The sequence below is a fragment of the Camelus ferus genome, chromosome 10 (genome assembly GCF_009834535.1).
Source record: "Camelus ferus isolate YT-003-E chromosome 10, BCGSAC_Cfer_1.0, whole genome shotgun sequence".
NCBI lineage: Eukaryota > Metazoa > Chordata > Mammalia > Artiodactyla > Camelidae > Camelus > Camelus ferus.
The window spans coordinates 1,264,275-1,279,708 of NC_045705.1; the positions used below are offsets into that span (position 1 = coordinate 1,264,275).

The following is a 15,434-nucleotide window of genomic DNA, read 5'->3' on the forward strand; positions in this document are numbered from 1 at the left end:
TCTGTAGAATATGTACCAATGTGATTGTAAATTAAAGCTTTTCTTTATTTCAAAGCAGAATGTATCCATTCATTACAAGTTAATGAAGAATTCAGGTCTATTATTAGAGAGATTATGTGTGCATGTATGCATGTGAAGCAAGGTTTTTTTAAGGGTACTGGCTAGCACTTTTGGTAAGTGTAAAGCAAACATAATTTTTAACCTCCTTGAATGCAATTAAATAGTGTGGAGAAACCATTGATTAAGATCGCACCTGAACTTAGCCTCTTCCACCTGAAAAGTGTTAATTTTGGATTTGTGACAGCACCCGAAAATGAATGAGAATAAATTAATAAGCATAATAGGCATTCAAACTTGATACTATCAAATGACTTCCCCTAAAGTTAGGTGTATGACTTAAAACTGTCTATTTTTTTACTTTATTTTTGCTGAAGAGTGTAAATGTTTGATCATAGTGATAATATATATTAATGTTTTTCTCAAGCCACTTTTATTCTTACACAAATACTTTTTCTAGTCATGGAAGAAAAGTTAACTTAAAACTATGGCTTCAAAGACAAACCACAATAAGTTCCACTTCACTAAAAATAAAATAAGACAATTAAAATTGAATATCCAAGTCATTCAGATGATTCTGGAGTAATACAGGAAAATACAAAGGTAAATTAATACATACAGTTGTAAGATATTTTAATTACACATATATATTTAATTAGAAAACCAAATAAAATAAAAAATAATAATAATAAAGATAGTAGAAAAACCAAAGAATGGGAGACATACAACTAATGGCTGACGGTTATGGAAATGGAAAAAAATTCATATAACAAAAATATTTTTAAAATATTAACAAACCACAGTAATGACACTAAATAACACATACAGCGTTTTAAAATTTTTTTACTGAGATATAATTATCACACAATATTATATAAGTTTAAGGTGTACAACATAATTTAACATATTTGTATATTGCAATATGATCACCTCTGTAGTATTAGGTAAAACCTCTATCATGTCTCATAATTATAACTTATTTTTTGTGGTGGGAACAACTAAGATAGAGTCTCTTAGCAACTTTGAAATTTATAATAACTATTGTTGTCTATAATCACTATTCTGTACATTAGTGCTCCAGAACTTATTTATCCACTAGTTGCAAGTTTGTACTTTTAAACGTCTTTCACATCCCCCCCACCCCACCCTTGTAACCATCATTCTACTCTCTGTTTTATGAATTTGGTTTTTTAGATTCCACATGTAAGTGATGTCATACAGTATTTGTCTTTCTTTTTCTGGCTTATCTCACTTAATGTAATACCCTCAAGATCCATCCATGTTGTTGCAGGTGGCAGGAGTTCTTCCTTTTTCATGGCTGAACAATATTTCGTGTGCGTGTGTGTATTTTGTGTATGTATATGTATATGCACACACACACACAGATACGTGGATATACATCTTATTTACTCACCTATCTGTTGACAGACACTCAAGTTCTTTCCATATCTTAGCTCTTGTAAATAATGCAGCAAAAACATGGGAGTGCAGATAGCTCTCGTATGTCCTATTTTCATTTTTTTGCACGTACAAACATACCTCATTTTACTGCTCTGTATTTTATCGTGCTTCACCGATACTGCATTTTTTTACAAGCTGAAGGTTTGGGGCAACCCAGTGTAGAGCAAACCATGTTTCCAACAGTGTTTGCTCGCTTTATGTCTCTGTGTCATATTTTGGTAATTCAAGCAATATTTCAAACTTTTCATTCTTATTATATTTGTTAAGATGATCTGTGATCAGCGACCTTTGATGTTAATATTGTAATTGCTTTGGGGCACCATGAACCGTGCTCATATAATACAATGGACTTAACTGATAAATATTGTGTGTGTTCTGACTGTTCCACCAACTGGCTCTTACGCCACCTCTCTTCCTCTCCTCAGACCTCCCTTCGTCTCCTCAGACCTCCCTTCCTCTCCTCAGACCTCCCTATTCTCTGAAACACAACAATGTTGAAATAGCCCGATTAATAACCCTACATAATGGCCCCTAAGTGTTCAAGTGAAAGAAAGACTTCCATGTCTCACTTTAAATCAAGAACTGAAAATGATTAAGCTTAGGGAGGAAAGTGTGTTGAAAGCTGACATAGACAGAAAGCTAAGCCTCTTGTGTCAAACAGGTAGCCAACGTGTGAATGCAAAGGAGAGATTTTTTCTTAAGGAATTAAAAATACTGTAGTGAACACACAAATGATAAGAAAGCACAACAGCCTTATTGCTGAAATGGAGAAGGTTTTCATGGTCTGCAGAGAAGATCAAACCAGCCAGCCACATTATTCCGTTGAGCCAAAGCCTAATCCAGAGCAAATTTCTAACTCTCTTCAATTCTGTGAAGGCTGGAAGAGGTTAGGACACTGCAGAAGAAAAGTTTGAAGCTTAGCAGAGGTTGGCTCATGAGGTTTAGGGAAAAAGCCATCTCCATAACCCAAAAGTACAAGGTGAAGCACCAAGTGCTAATGTGGAAGCTGCAGCAAGTTTCCCAGAAGATCCAGTTAAAATAATTCATGAAGGTGGCTCCACTAAACAACAAATTTTCCGTGTAGATGAAAGTCTTATATTGGAAGGAGATGTCTTCTAAGACTTTCATAGCTAAAGGCTTCAAAGCTTCAAAGGACAGACTGAATCTTTTGTTAGAGGCTAATGCAGCTGGTGACTTTAAGTTGAAGCCAGTGCTCATTTACCACTCCAGAAATCCTAGATCCTTTAATAATCATGATAAATCTACTCTGCCTGTGCTCTATAAATGGAACAACAAAGCCTGAATGACAGCACATCAGTTCATAACACGGTTTACTGAATAGTTCAAGCTTGCTGTTGAGACCTACTGCTTAGGGGGAAAAAATCCTTTCAAAATATTTTTTAACATTTTTTATTGATTTATAATCATTTTACAATGTTGTGTCAAATTCCAGAGCACAATTTTTCAGTTATACATGAACATGTATATATATTCAGTGTCACATTTTTTTCTCTGTGAGCTACCATAAGATCTTGTGTATATTTCCCTGTGCTATACAGTATAATCTTGTCTATCTATTCTACAATTTTGAAATCCCAGTCCATCCCTTCACACCTCCCGCCCCTTGGCAACCACAAGTTTGTATTCTATGTCTATGAGTCTATTTCTGTTTTGTATTTATGCTTTGTTTGGGTTTTTTTTTTTTTTAGATTCCACATATGAGCGATCTCATATGGTATTTTTCTTTCTCTTTCTGACTTACTTCACTTAGAATGACATTCTCTAGGAACATCCATGTTGCTGCAAATGGCGTTATGTTGTTGGGTTTTATGGCTGAGTAGTATTCCATTGTATAAATATACCACATCTTCTTTATCCAGTCATCTCTTGATGGACATTTGGGCTGTTTCCATGTCTTGGCTATTGTAAATAGTGCTGCTATGAATGTTGGGGTGCAGGTGTCATTTTGAAGTAGGGTTCCCTCTGGATAAAAGCCCAGGAGCGGGATTCCTGGGTCATATGGTATGTTTATTCCTAGTCTTTTGAGGAATCTCCATTCTGTTTTCCACAGTGGCTGCACCAAACTGCATTCCCATCAGCAGTGGAGGAGGGTTCCCTTTTCTCCACAGCCTCTCCAGTATTTGTCATTTGTGGACTTTTGAATGATGGCCATTCTGACAATGTACCTGGTCACCCAAAAGCTCTGATGGAGAAGTATAGTGAGATTCGTACTATTTTCATGCCTTCTAACATAGCATCCATTCTGCAGCCCATAGATCAAGGAGCAATTTTGACTTTCAAGTCTTATTATTTAAGAAAGACAGTTCATAAGGCTGTAGCTATGATTGACAGTGATTCCTCTGAACGATCTGGGTAAAGTAAATTGAAACTCTTTAAGAAAGGATTCACCAGTCTAGATGCCATTAAGAACATTCATGATTCCTGAGAAGAGGTCAAAATATTACATGAACAGGAATTTGGCAGAAGTTGATTCCACCTCTCATGGATGACTTTGAGAGGTTCAAGGCTTCAGTAGAGGAAGTAACTATGTAGGTGGTGGAAACTGCAAGAGAACAAGAATTATAAGTGGAGCCTGAAGATGTGATAGAATGAATCATTGCAAGTCTCATGATAAAACTTTAAAAGATGAGGAGTTGCTTTTTATGGACGAGCAAAGAAAGCGGTCCTTGAGATGGAGTCTACTTCTGGTGAAGATGCTGTGGAGACTGTTGAAATGGCAACAAAGGCTTTAGAATATGACATAAACTTAGTGGGTGAAATAGTAAGAGGGCTTGAGAGAATTGACTCCAATTTTGAAAGAAGTTCTATTGTTGGTAAAATGCTAATAAACAGCATTGTCTTCTACAGAGAAACTGTTGGTGAAAGGAATAGTTAATTGATAAGGCAAAGTTCAGTGTTGTTTTATTTTAAGAAAGTACCACAGCCACCCCAACTTTCAGCAGCCACCACCCTGTTAGCCACCAACACCAAGGCAAGACCCTCCACCAACAAAAAGACTACGACTCACTGGAGGCTCAGATGATGGCTAGCACTTCTTAGCAATGAAGCATTTTTAATCAAGAGATGTACATTTTTCAGACATAATGCTGTTGCACACTTAATAGGCTACAGTATAGTGTAAAGGTAACTTTTATCTGCACTTGGAAACCAAAAATTTTGTGTGACTTGCTTTGTTGCGATATTTGCTTCATGGCAGGGATCTCGAATGGAATCAGTGGTATATCCAAGGTCTGCCTGTATACCCAGAAGTGGAACTGGTGGGTCACATGGTAGTTCTATTTTTAATTTCTTGAGGAACATTCCCGCTGCTTCCCATAGTGGCTGAACAAGTTACATTCCCTGTGATAGGGAACCCCTTCACATCCTTGCCAGTGCTTGTTATCACTTGTCTACCTGATGACAGCCATTTGAACAGGTGTCGCTTTAATTTGTATTTCCCTGATGATTAGTGACGTTTAACATCTTCTCATGTAACTGTTGGCTGTCGGGATGTCTCTTTTGGGGGAAAAAAGAAGTCTATTTTCTCTGCTTATTTTTTAAACGTATTTTTTGTTTTTTTAATTATTGAGTTACATGAATTCTTTGTATATTTTGGATATTAACCCCGTACCCAATATGATTTGCAAATATATTCTCCCATTCCGTAGGTTGTTTTTCATTTTGTTGATTGTTTCTTTTGCTGTGCAGAAGCTTTTTAGTTTGATGTAGTCCCACTTGTTGATTTTTATTTTTGTGTTTTCTGTGTTTTATCTAAAAAAAAAATCATTGCCAAGATTAACATCAAGGAGTTGTTTTCTTCTGGAAGTTTTACAGTATCAGCTCTTATGTTTAAGTCTTTGATCCACTTTGAGTAAACTTTTCAGAGTGGTGTGAAATAGGGGTACAATTTCATTTCTCTTCATGTGGTTATCAAGTTTTTACAGCACCGTTTGTTGGAGAGACTATTCTTTCCCCCATTGAATGTTCTTGGCTCCTTCATCAAATATTGGTTGACTATAAATGTGGGAGTTTATTTCTGCACTCTTGATTCTGTTCCATTGGTCTATGTGTCTATATTTATGGCCGTACCATTCTCTTTTAATTAATTACTATAGCTGTACAGTATTGCATGAAATCAGAAAAGGTGATGTCTTGAGCTTTGTTCTCCCTTTTCATGGTTGCTTTGGCTATTTGGAGTCTTTTATGAATACATACAAGTTTTAGGATAGTTTTTTTTCTATTTCTGTGAAAAATACCTCTGGAATTTAGATAGAGGTTGCATTGAATCTATGGATGGCTTTGGGTAGTATGGATATTTTAACAATATTAATCCTTCTGATCCATAAACACAGCCATCTTTCCATTTATTTGTGTCTTCTTCAGTTTCTTTCATCAAAGTCTTGTAGTTTTCATTCATTCACAAAGCCTTACCTTCCTTGGTTAAATTCATCCTGAAGTATTTTATTGTTTTTTTGATGCTACTATGAATGTGATAGTTCTCTTTATTTACTTTCTAGCTGTCTTATTGTATATGTATAGTTGTTAGTGTTAGTGTTTAATTGTCAGGGCAACTAATTTCTCTATGTTGATTTTATACATGATACTGATACATTTATACATTGATGCTGATAGCCTAACGGAAATTCCTTTGAAGATTACAATCTTAATCCCCGGAAGCTTTTAGAATCCTCTCTTTGTCTTTGATTTCGGACAGTTTCATTACAATGTGTCTTGGAGAAGTTCTTTTTGCATTGAGATAATAGGGTTATCTATCAGGTTCATGAACTTGGATGTCCAATTGTCTCCCAGGTTTGAAAAGTTCTCAACTATTATTTCTTTAAATAAACGTTCTCTCCCCTTTCCTGTCTTCTTCTTCTGGACCATGATTATTCTATTTGTTTTTTGTTTTTTTGTTTTTTTAATGGAATCCCATAGATCACATAGCTTTTCTTTGTTTTTTTCATTGTTTTTTTCTTTGTTCTCTGCAAAATGGGTTATTTCAAAATCTGTGTCCTCTAACTCATTTATTATGTCTTCCATTTGCTCTCCTCTAATGCAGATGCTCTCTATTGCATTTTTATTTCATTCGTTGAATTTTTTTCAGCTCCAGAATGTCTATTTAGTTCTTTTATATGACAGATATAGCTCTTATTTTGGTCATCTTTTTTTTTCATGATTTCATGTCTTTTGAGTTTTCTTGTGGCTTGTTGTGTCTTCAAAGACAGTTATTTCGAGTTCTTTATCAATTAGGTCATGAAGGACCATGACTTTGACCTCAGTTATTGGAGAAATGGTTTTGTCTTTTGATGATAGCATGTTTCCTTCATTTTACATTGCTACTTTCACATTTGATGTAGCAGATCCTTAAACCTCTGCTAGTTGCCTTAAGATGGTTTATTCTGTTCATTGGTGCTGTATCTTTTCCAATAAGACAAAAAAAAAACAAAAAACTGGGGTTTGCTCTGCCTTTGTATAGGTACATTCCACTCATCTTGCTCCCTCTTGCGGCAGAATCCTTAAGCCTTTATGCCTTCCCTGGTTCTTACAACTCACCAGGCTGCTACTGGAAACCTCTCTTGTTTTTCAGAAGGTGGCACTACAGTCCAAGTTTGTGGATTCTCCCTTGTCCACAGACCGTGGCCTGTTTTCTGAGTGTACCTCCTGTCTCCTGGAGCTCCCTCTTCCCTCTACACCTGTGAACATATACAAGGAGCTGTCTCAGTGTGGCAGGAGGTGTGTGTTTAGCACTTGGTGCATCGAGGGCGCCTGCAGAGTGATGTAGTAGGGAGATCCTCAGGTGAGTTACTCCCAGAAGCCTGCTGAAGTAACCCCTTTAATGTACTTCGATGCTGTTATCTGCCTCTTTCTTGATCTTCTTCCTCCTCCCAGTCATGGAGGTCTTGCCTCAGTACTCTAGACGCTGCTGGGCAGAAATGGGTTTCCTGCTCTCCTTTTTCCCTGCAAGAAAGGTGGCCACTGCCTGACAGTTCAGCTCCATGCAGTATTGTGTGGGATGGGGGGGGGGGTTGGGAGTGGGGACAACGCTGGTAAAGCTCTTCTTATCTCCACTGAATTCTAACTCACAGTGTTTTCCTCCAGTGGTGTCCTAGAATCTCCCCTCAAAAGGCTAGATGTCTGCAGTTTCTCTCTCACTTGCGGGCATTTTCCCAGGTCAGCACTCTGCAGATTTTCTCCTGACTCTGGCAACAGGGTTGGAGGCAGGCTTGCTGCTCTGTTAGTTCCACAGCCTGTATAGAGGTCAGTCTGCCTATTTTGGAAGCACAAGTGGGAAGACTTCTCCTAGGTCCCTTGTCATGTGATGTTGGATCCCACAACTCCCAGAAAGGTGCTTTTGTTCAGGGATGGGTGTCTAATCTTTGTTCTAAAAGGGGACAAAAAGGAGAAACGTTTTATGCCACCGTGATGTTAATGTCACTCTTACAAATAGTATTTGATGTGTGCCAGGCATTGTTCTAAGCATTTTTCACATATGAGTGCATTTAATCCTATAAAGCATGGGTAATATCCCTATTTAAAGGCAAGGGAGCTGAGGAACAATGAGGATAAATTACTTACCCAGTGTCAACTACCTAGAAAGCCACAACCAACCTAGGCAGGGATGCTTTTTCACATCTAATCATGTACTTAAAATAAAGACAATCAAACTACGAGTGTGAAGATGCAACAGAACAGGGAGACTTAAGAATAAATAACCAATTAAAGAGTGACTCCTTATTGTTCTTTTGGAGAACAGTTTCATATTAAAACAAATGGTTTTATTCTACCTTGTAATTCATAATGCAATTACGTATCATTTATTCCAAAGGAATAATTCAAAAATTAAATAATTAAAAAGTTTTATGCAAAGACATCACAACACGATTGCATGGGGAGCTAAGTATGGCAGGCCAGGGTATTTGCAGTAAATCATTTAAAAAAAAAGACATCTTAAACAATTAAACATTGAATTGTTAAATAGATTGGAGACATCATTGGAATGAAATTTATATTGCCACTAAAATGATAGATTTCAAAAATATAAAGCAATACTTAAAGTTCAGGCACATTTAGACAAATACAAATGAAAAAAAATGCTATTTCTCACCTACCAGCCAGGCAAAAATTTTAAAGTATGACAACACATCCTTATGGTGGGAAAACGGGGACTCATATATTGTCAGTGAGCATGCAAACTGGCACAACACTTCTGACGGAGAATTTAAGGATATGTAACAAAACTGTATATGTACTTATCTTTTGATCCAGCAACCCCACTTCTATGAATCTACCTTGAAGACACACCTCCAACAATACATATGCACAAGGTTCTTCACTACAGTATTGTTTGAAGTGCAAACTATTGAAAGCAACCTAGATGCCCATACACAGAAGAGTGGTTGAATAAAGTATGGTACATCCAAACACTAGAGTACTAAGAAACTGTGAAAAAGACTGAAGAAGACTGCTATGAACTAATATGGAGTAATTTCCAAACTATATTGTTAAGTTAAAAAAAACAAAAAGCATGGTGCGTGCAGATTGCCAGGCCTGGGCCAAGGGGATGGAAGCTGCTGCACAGACAGTACCAAGGTGCAGTGGGAGCAATGGAGAGAGGGGACATGGGAGCTTTGCTGTGTGTGCCATGCAGTTTGTCCCTTACTTCACCAGGTGCATGCCCCACCACCTCCTTAGGCAAATGCTTGGATAACCTGCAATCTTTCACCAGAATAAGGCCAGTGTCCAGGGCACTGGGTCCTTATCTGACTTGGGCTTGTGCCAAAGATGTAAAATTTGGTGCAGATGTCCAAGCCTTGATGCTTCAAGATGTAGTAGGTCTTTTAGTTGATGCTAGAGTCATTACTAGGGGGCTAAAGGGAAGGACAGTGATTGAAAAGTGCCAAAATAACAAAAGATGGTGTGACCATTGCAAAGTCAATTGACTTACAGGATAAATAGAAAAATATTGGAGCTATACGTGTTAAAAAATATTACCAATAACACAAATGAAAAGGCTGTAGACCTGCCACCACTGCTGCCGTCCTGGTATGCTCTATTACCAAAGATGGCTTAGAGAAGATTAGCAAAGGTGCTAATCCAGGGGAAATGGGGGTTAGGGTCATGTTAGCAGTAGATGCCATAATTGCTGAACTCAAGAAGTCACCTAAACCTGCATCAATGCCTGAAGAAATTGCTGTTTCTGCAAAGAAATTGGCAGTATCATTTCTGATGCAATGAGAAAAGATTGGAGTAAAGGGTGTAAAAATATTAAAGAATGGAAAAACACTGAATGATGAATTAGAAAGTATTCAATTATTAAGTTGAAGTGTGTTTAAGTGTATATTTCTTCATAGTTTGTATACATCGAAAGGTCAGAAATGTGAATTTCAGTATACCTGTATTCAACTGAGCGAAAGGAAAGTGTCTAGACCATTACACTTGCCCTTGAAATTGTCAGTGCTCATTGTAGCCCTTAATGATAACTGCTAAAGATGTTAATGGAGAAGCTCTAAATGCACTCTTTTTTTTTTAAGCTGCACATTTCAATGAGTTATTTTATCTTTTTTTTAAAGATAAAATAGAGCAGTTTCAGGTTTACAGCAGAATTGAGCCGAAAATAGAGTTCACACATAGCCCTCCCCACCCACAAGTATATACTTCCCCACCCACAGCATCCCTCATCTGTGTGGCATATTTGGTACAACTGATGAACCAACATGGGCACATTATTATCAACCAAAGTCCATAGTTTACATCAGGGCTCACTCTTGATGTTGTACATTCTGTGGGTTTTGACAAATGCATAATGACACATAGCCACCACTATAGTACCATACAGAATAATTTCATCGCCCTAAAAATCCCTTGTGCTCCATCTATTCATCCCTCTCTCCCTCCCTCTTCCCAAATGCCTGGAACCACAATCTTTTTATTGTTTCTATAGCTGTGCTTTTTCCAGAATGTCATTTGGTTGGAACCATACACTCCTTTTGAATAGGCTAAAAGTTGGTCTTCAGAGTGTAGCAGTCAAAGCTCTAGGTTTTGGTGACAATAGGAAAACCTGCTTAAAGACATGGCTATTGCTACTGGTGGTTCAGTGTTCAGAGAAGACAGATTGACCCTAAATCTCAATGATATGCAGCCTTATCACTTAGGAAAAGTTGGAGAGATCACTGAGACCACAGATGAAGCTCTGCTCTTAAAAGAAAAAGGTAACAGGTTCAAATTGAAAATCATGTTCAAGAAATCAATGAGCAGTTAGATAACATAATTAGAGAATGTGAAAAGGAAAAATTGGGTGGACTTCTGGCAAAACTTTCAGTAGAATAGCTGTGCTGAAGGTTGATGAGTCAAGTGATGGTGAGGTCAATAAGAAGAAGTTTACACATGCCCATTATATTCCATGAGTTGCTGTTTAAGAAAGTGTTCGCGGAGGGGGTTGTATTCTGCTTCAGGGTATTTCATGCCTTAGACTCACTAATTCCAACTAATGAAGATTTTTTTCAAAACTGATGTAGAAATTATTAAATGAACACTCAAAATTCTTGTACTGATCGTTGCTAAGAACGTAGATGTTGAAAGATTATCGATAGTTGAGAAAATTAGCTAAGTTCCTCGGAAGATGGCTATGATGCTGTGCTTGGAGATTTCGTGAATATGGTGGAGAAAGGAAGTATTCACCCAGCTCAGACTGTAAGAACTGCCTTATTGGAGGCTGAAGGAGAGAAGCATCCTGGAAATCGATGGAATGGGTAGGATAGGGGTTGGTAGGTTCTAATTCATAGGATGGTGCTTCACCATTACTAAGCTATATGACAGGCTGCTTGAGGCAACGTTTCTTACCAATAATTTCAGGGAAGTCAGCTGAAGAAAACGACCAAAGAAAAGGCCAAGTGATACTTAAGAAGTTCACTATAATCATCAATTACTAGTTTCAGTTGACAATACATAATGATTTATCCCTGTCATTGTCCATGCTTATAGGTAATTTATTTTGTATTTGTAAATAAAAAATCATTTGTACAATCATGAAAAGTACATGTGAAAGAGAATCTATAGTGTGCTATCCTTTATGTTAGAAAAAATGGAGAATGAAGAAAAGATTTATCCACTAATCTCTTCAAAAGAGAATCAGAAAGATAAGACAGAAACTGATAAGGCTGGTTACCAGTATAAGGTGGGTAGGAATGGAAATGAAAGAATGTGAAAGGAATGATACTTCTCTAAGTAATACTTTTCTATGTAGCACTGCCTTTTAAGATGTACCCCAAAACATAAACAAATAGTAACAGCCAAGATGTATGGGGAGCCCAAAATGGAAATAAAAATTAACAATAATACAAAAACACTGAAGTATGTTACAAATAAATGACATAACCATACTTGAAGAGGGATAGAGAAAAAACGAATTAGCTTTAATTTGGGGAAACAATATTTTGATTGTATACAATACACGAATATATACTACACACAAGTATTGTACTGTAGTTCATCAATTTGTTTTTTATGAATGTGTTGACTAGAAATTCTGAAATACTTTACTTGTATACTAGAATTGAGCAAATAATAAATATGTGTGAATATAAGAGCCAGCTTGCAGATAAGGAAAGGAGAAAGGCAGAATGAGCCCTCTGATGTTGAATTAAAATCAGAGGTGTGAACTCATGATTTTTAATATATACAGAGTTTTATAGAGAGAGATAAGTACAAATATATATGTGTGTATGAGTGTCTGTATACATGTGTGTCTATGCATTTCCTAGCTCTGTCCACTGAGAGGGCCTAGAAGTAAGAACCTCCCAGTAGCAATGAACACATCTGGCACCCAAATCTTAATTTCTGAATACCATTCTACAAGAAAGAAGGCAAAGCTTTACAGAAAAATGGCTTGGGGGAGGGTATAGCTCAGTGGTAGAGCACATGCTTAGCATGAACAGGGACCTGGGTTCAATCTCCAGTGCCTCCATTAAAAAACAAATAAACCTAGTTACCTCCCCCACCAAAAAAAAATTAAAAACAGAAAGATGGCTTATCGCAGGATTAAGAAATTTTTGTATGAGATAGGATCATCTTGTGGTGTCAAGAATTAAGGGAGCGTTTATAAAATGATTGGGAGAGGCATGTGGAAAGAATTCAGGAACCAACTTGAAGAAGCTACCTACCAAAGGCCAAGCCTGGGATATTGTGAGTAAAAAAATAATAACAACAATGGTCATAATGCATGGTAATCATAGGATAAAATAAATATCCAAGAATCCCGAATGATACTAAGTGAATAAATGAATAAATAGTTAAATGTGCAGGAAGAGACAGCTTTCCCTTACAGTACCATTTCAGTGAATAATGTAGAAGGAAGAACGGAAGCAAAAAATCACCATGAGGCAAACAGTACAATAACAATTATTGCAGGAAAGAATTACTGATGGAAGCTAGAATTAATGGGTGAAATTATGATGAGAAACAGGATGTTAATAGTCTCAAGGTATTTCTTCACAAAAAATACTTCTTAACTGTTAAAGAAAAGCTTGTAACTTGACAGTGGAGACACTTGGAAAACACTATCTTAACCAAGTACTTGAACGTCACTGGAGATAAGATATAGTAACATGGTGACATTCCACACTGAGAAGGGCACAGCATCACTTCTGTGGTATTTCTGCCACATGTGAAAATATCAGATTCCCAAATTAGGAACTATTCTAGAAGAGAAAGATGGATGGACGTAAGGGTAGGGAGAGGGGAGAGAAAGGGAAAGAGAGATCGGAGGAACATAGAGAAGGAGGAATGAGAGGGAGGAAAACAAGGATAACTAATGATGGTGGTTTGGGTTAAGATGTAAAGACTGGAGACAGAGAGAAGGGGATGTTGAAGACAGGATTTGAAGTAGTGTGTTATAGAGAGAGCAGAAGAAGGTTTAAAGAAGCCAGATTTATGTATGGGCTCACAATTGGTGGATAATCTTGCCATTTATTGACTAGGGTACATTGGAGAAGATGAAGTCTTAGTGGGAATTATCCACCAACTGGGAGAGACTGTCAGTTTGTTAACAGTGGTAGAAAATCCATACGGATGGTGTCTATTTCATTGTATTTATCAAACTGAATCCGTGGGGAAGCTAGTTTTTGACTGACAAGTTTCACACAGGCAGGCCGGCTTACCTTGAAACACTTGTCTTCGTAAGACCTGGGCCACTGTTCACGTGGGTTTATTCTTTGTATTAAAAAATAAGAACCTTTTTCTACTTCATTGCCTTATTCTTTTTAACTTTAATGATCTGTGAAAAGTAGTCATGGCCTCAGTTATGTCATGGAAGACCTCTAAAATGAGTTGTGGTTTCATGGTATTGTGGAAAAATCCCTGACCCCTTGTCCAGCACCTCAGAAAATTTTCTATGTGAAACATTGTAAAAGGGATGTGATACAAGGTGAAAATTCTCCAAGAGGAACATTTTGAAATTTTGAAAAAAAATTACAAATGACTAAATCACAATTAATTATAAATGATTAGATTATATGATTTAAATCAAAAAGTATTTCATTAGTTTGTGAGAAATCTTTCATAGTCACAGTTTTTACCCCTTTTTTTTATAATACAAATGGACACAGTCATGGCAAAGATACACCATTTCAAAAGATAAAACAGAAATAGAGTTTTATTACAGTTCCAATGTTTCTTGCTAAAGTCTGACTCTTGAAGGTTTTAGTCCGTGAAATAGTGAGCTAAATTATGAAGAGGTCCGTCTCCATCTTATTTAGCAAAGTTTGCATTTAATTATAATGTATGGATAATTAAAATTAAACTTACTATCTTTAATTCGATTACTTTTTATTTTAGGCACATATGAAACATTCATGGGTACTTCTGCTGTACTACACTGAATTGTTTGGCGGAAGCATCGCACTTGGGCCAGCTAGACCTGGTTACCTTGACTATGGGGACAAACGTGTCTCATTTTCTTATTGCACAGAATGGAGTAAAGGACTCACTCCACGGTATTCATGGAGAATTAATTGAAATGGTTGCAATACTGAGTACTATACCCAGTATATGTAGATTTGTTTTAAAAAGCAAATTAATTGATTAAGTTTAGCTGATAGTAAACACAAGAATGGGTTGTATGTACTTTCACTTTACTATTATTTTTAAGGAAACAAAAACTAAGTAATCAGTACTGAGATCTCAGAATTATTTGTAATACATGATTTTTCTTGGCCATGTTATTAAGCAAACACAAATTAATCTATTTATTTGAAGATTATAACTATCAATATAGTGAGTAATTGCTAAAGCAGAAAGATTATTATAAATGTATACACGATAAATCACCTGTGTAACTCAAATGTGTTTACTTAATTTGGTTCAAAGCTACATTCCAAAAACAAAATTATGAAGAGAAAGAAAAATCATTCCTTCATGTGTTACAGCATACTTGTGTTTTGGTTGTACAAACTTTTGCTCATTATATAGAACTTAATTTATATGGATTCCATCTACATCCTCCCTTTGGGGAAATAACCTGAAAATGGACAAAGTAACAGCCACTCTTTGAAAGTAAAACACTCGTCTTTAACTCGGAGCACCATTTCTATGAGAGGGTTTTTAAGAAGAAATTACAGGGATGGTGAAATAAGGAAGAGAGATTATTTCATGAAATAAATGTTGATTGTTTTCCATGTCCCAGACATTAAAGGGAATTTTGTCGCAATAACCTCTTTACGATGTGGCATCTGTCCTTAAGGGTTTGGAACCAGATAGGCGTTGAGGCTCAATTCTATTCTGGCTCAGCAATGCACCAAAGCTGTAATGTTGGATGAGTTAAAACCTCTCTAAACTGCAGTGTCACTCTCTTAAAATGGGGGTCCCACAACACTTATTTTGAAAAGTTCTGGGAATTAAATGTAAAAAGTTGTGAGAATAGT

General features: G+C 36.7%; 1 protein-coding gene and 1 pseudogene across 3 annotated transcripts in view; both read left to right on the forward strand.

Moving 5' to 3' along the window:
* GRIA4 (glutamate ionotropic receptor AMPA type subunit 4) overlaps positions 1–15,434 on the forward strand; it is a 432,139-nt gene that overhangs the window by 86,945 nt on the left and 329,760 nt on the right. The gene's annotated exons all lie outside the window — the stretch shown is intronic.
* On the forward strand, positions 8,551–11,452 carry LOC116666286 (annotated as a pseudogene).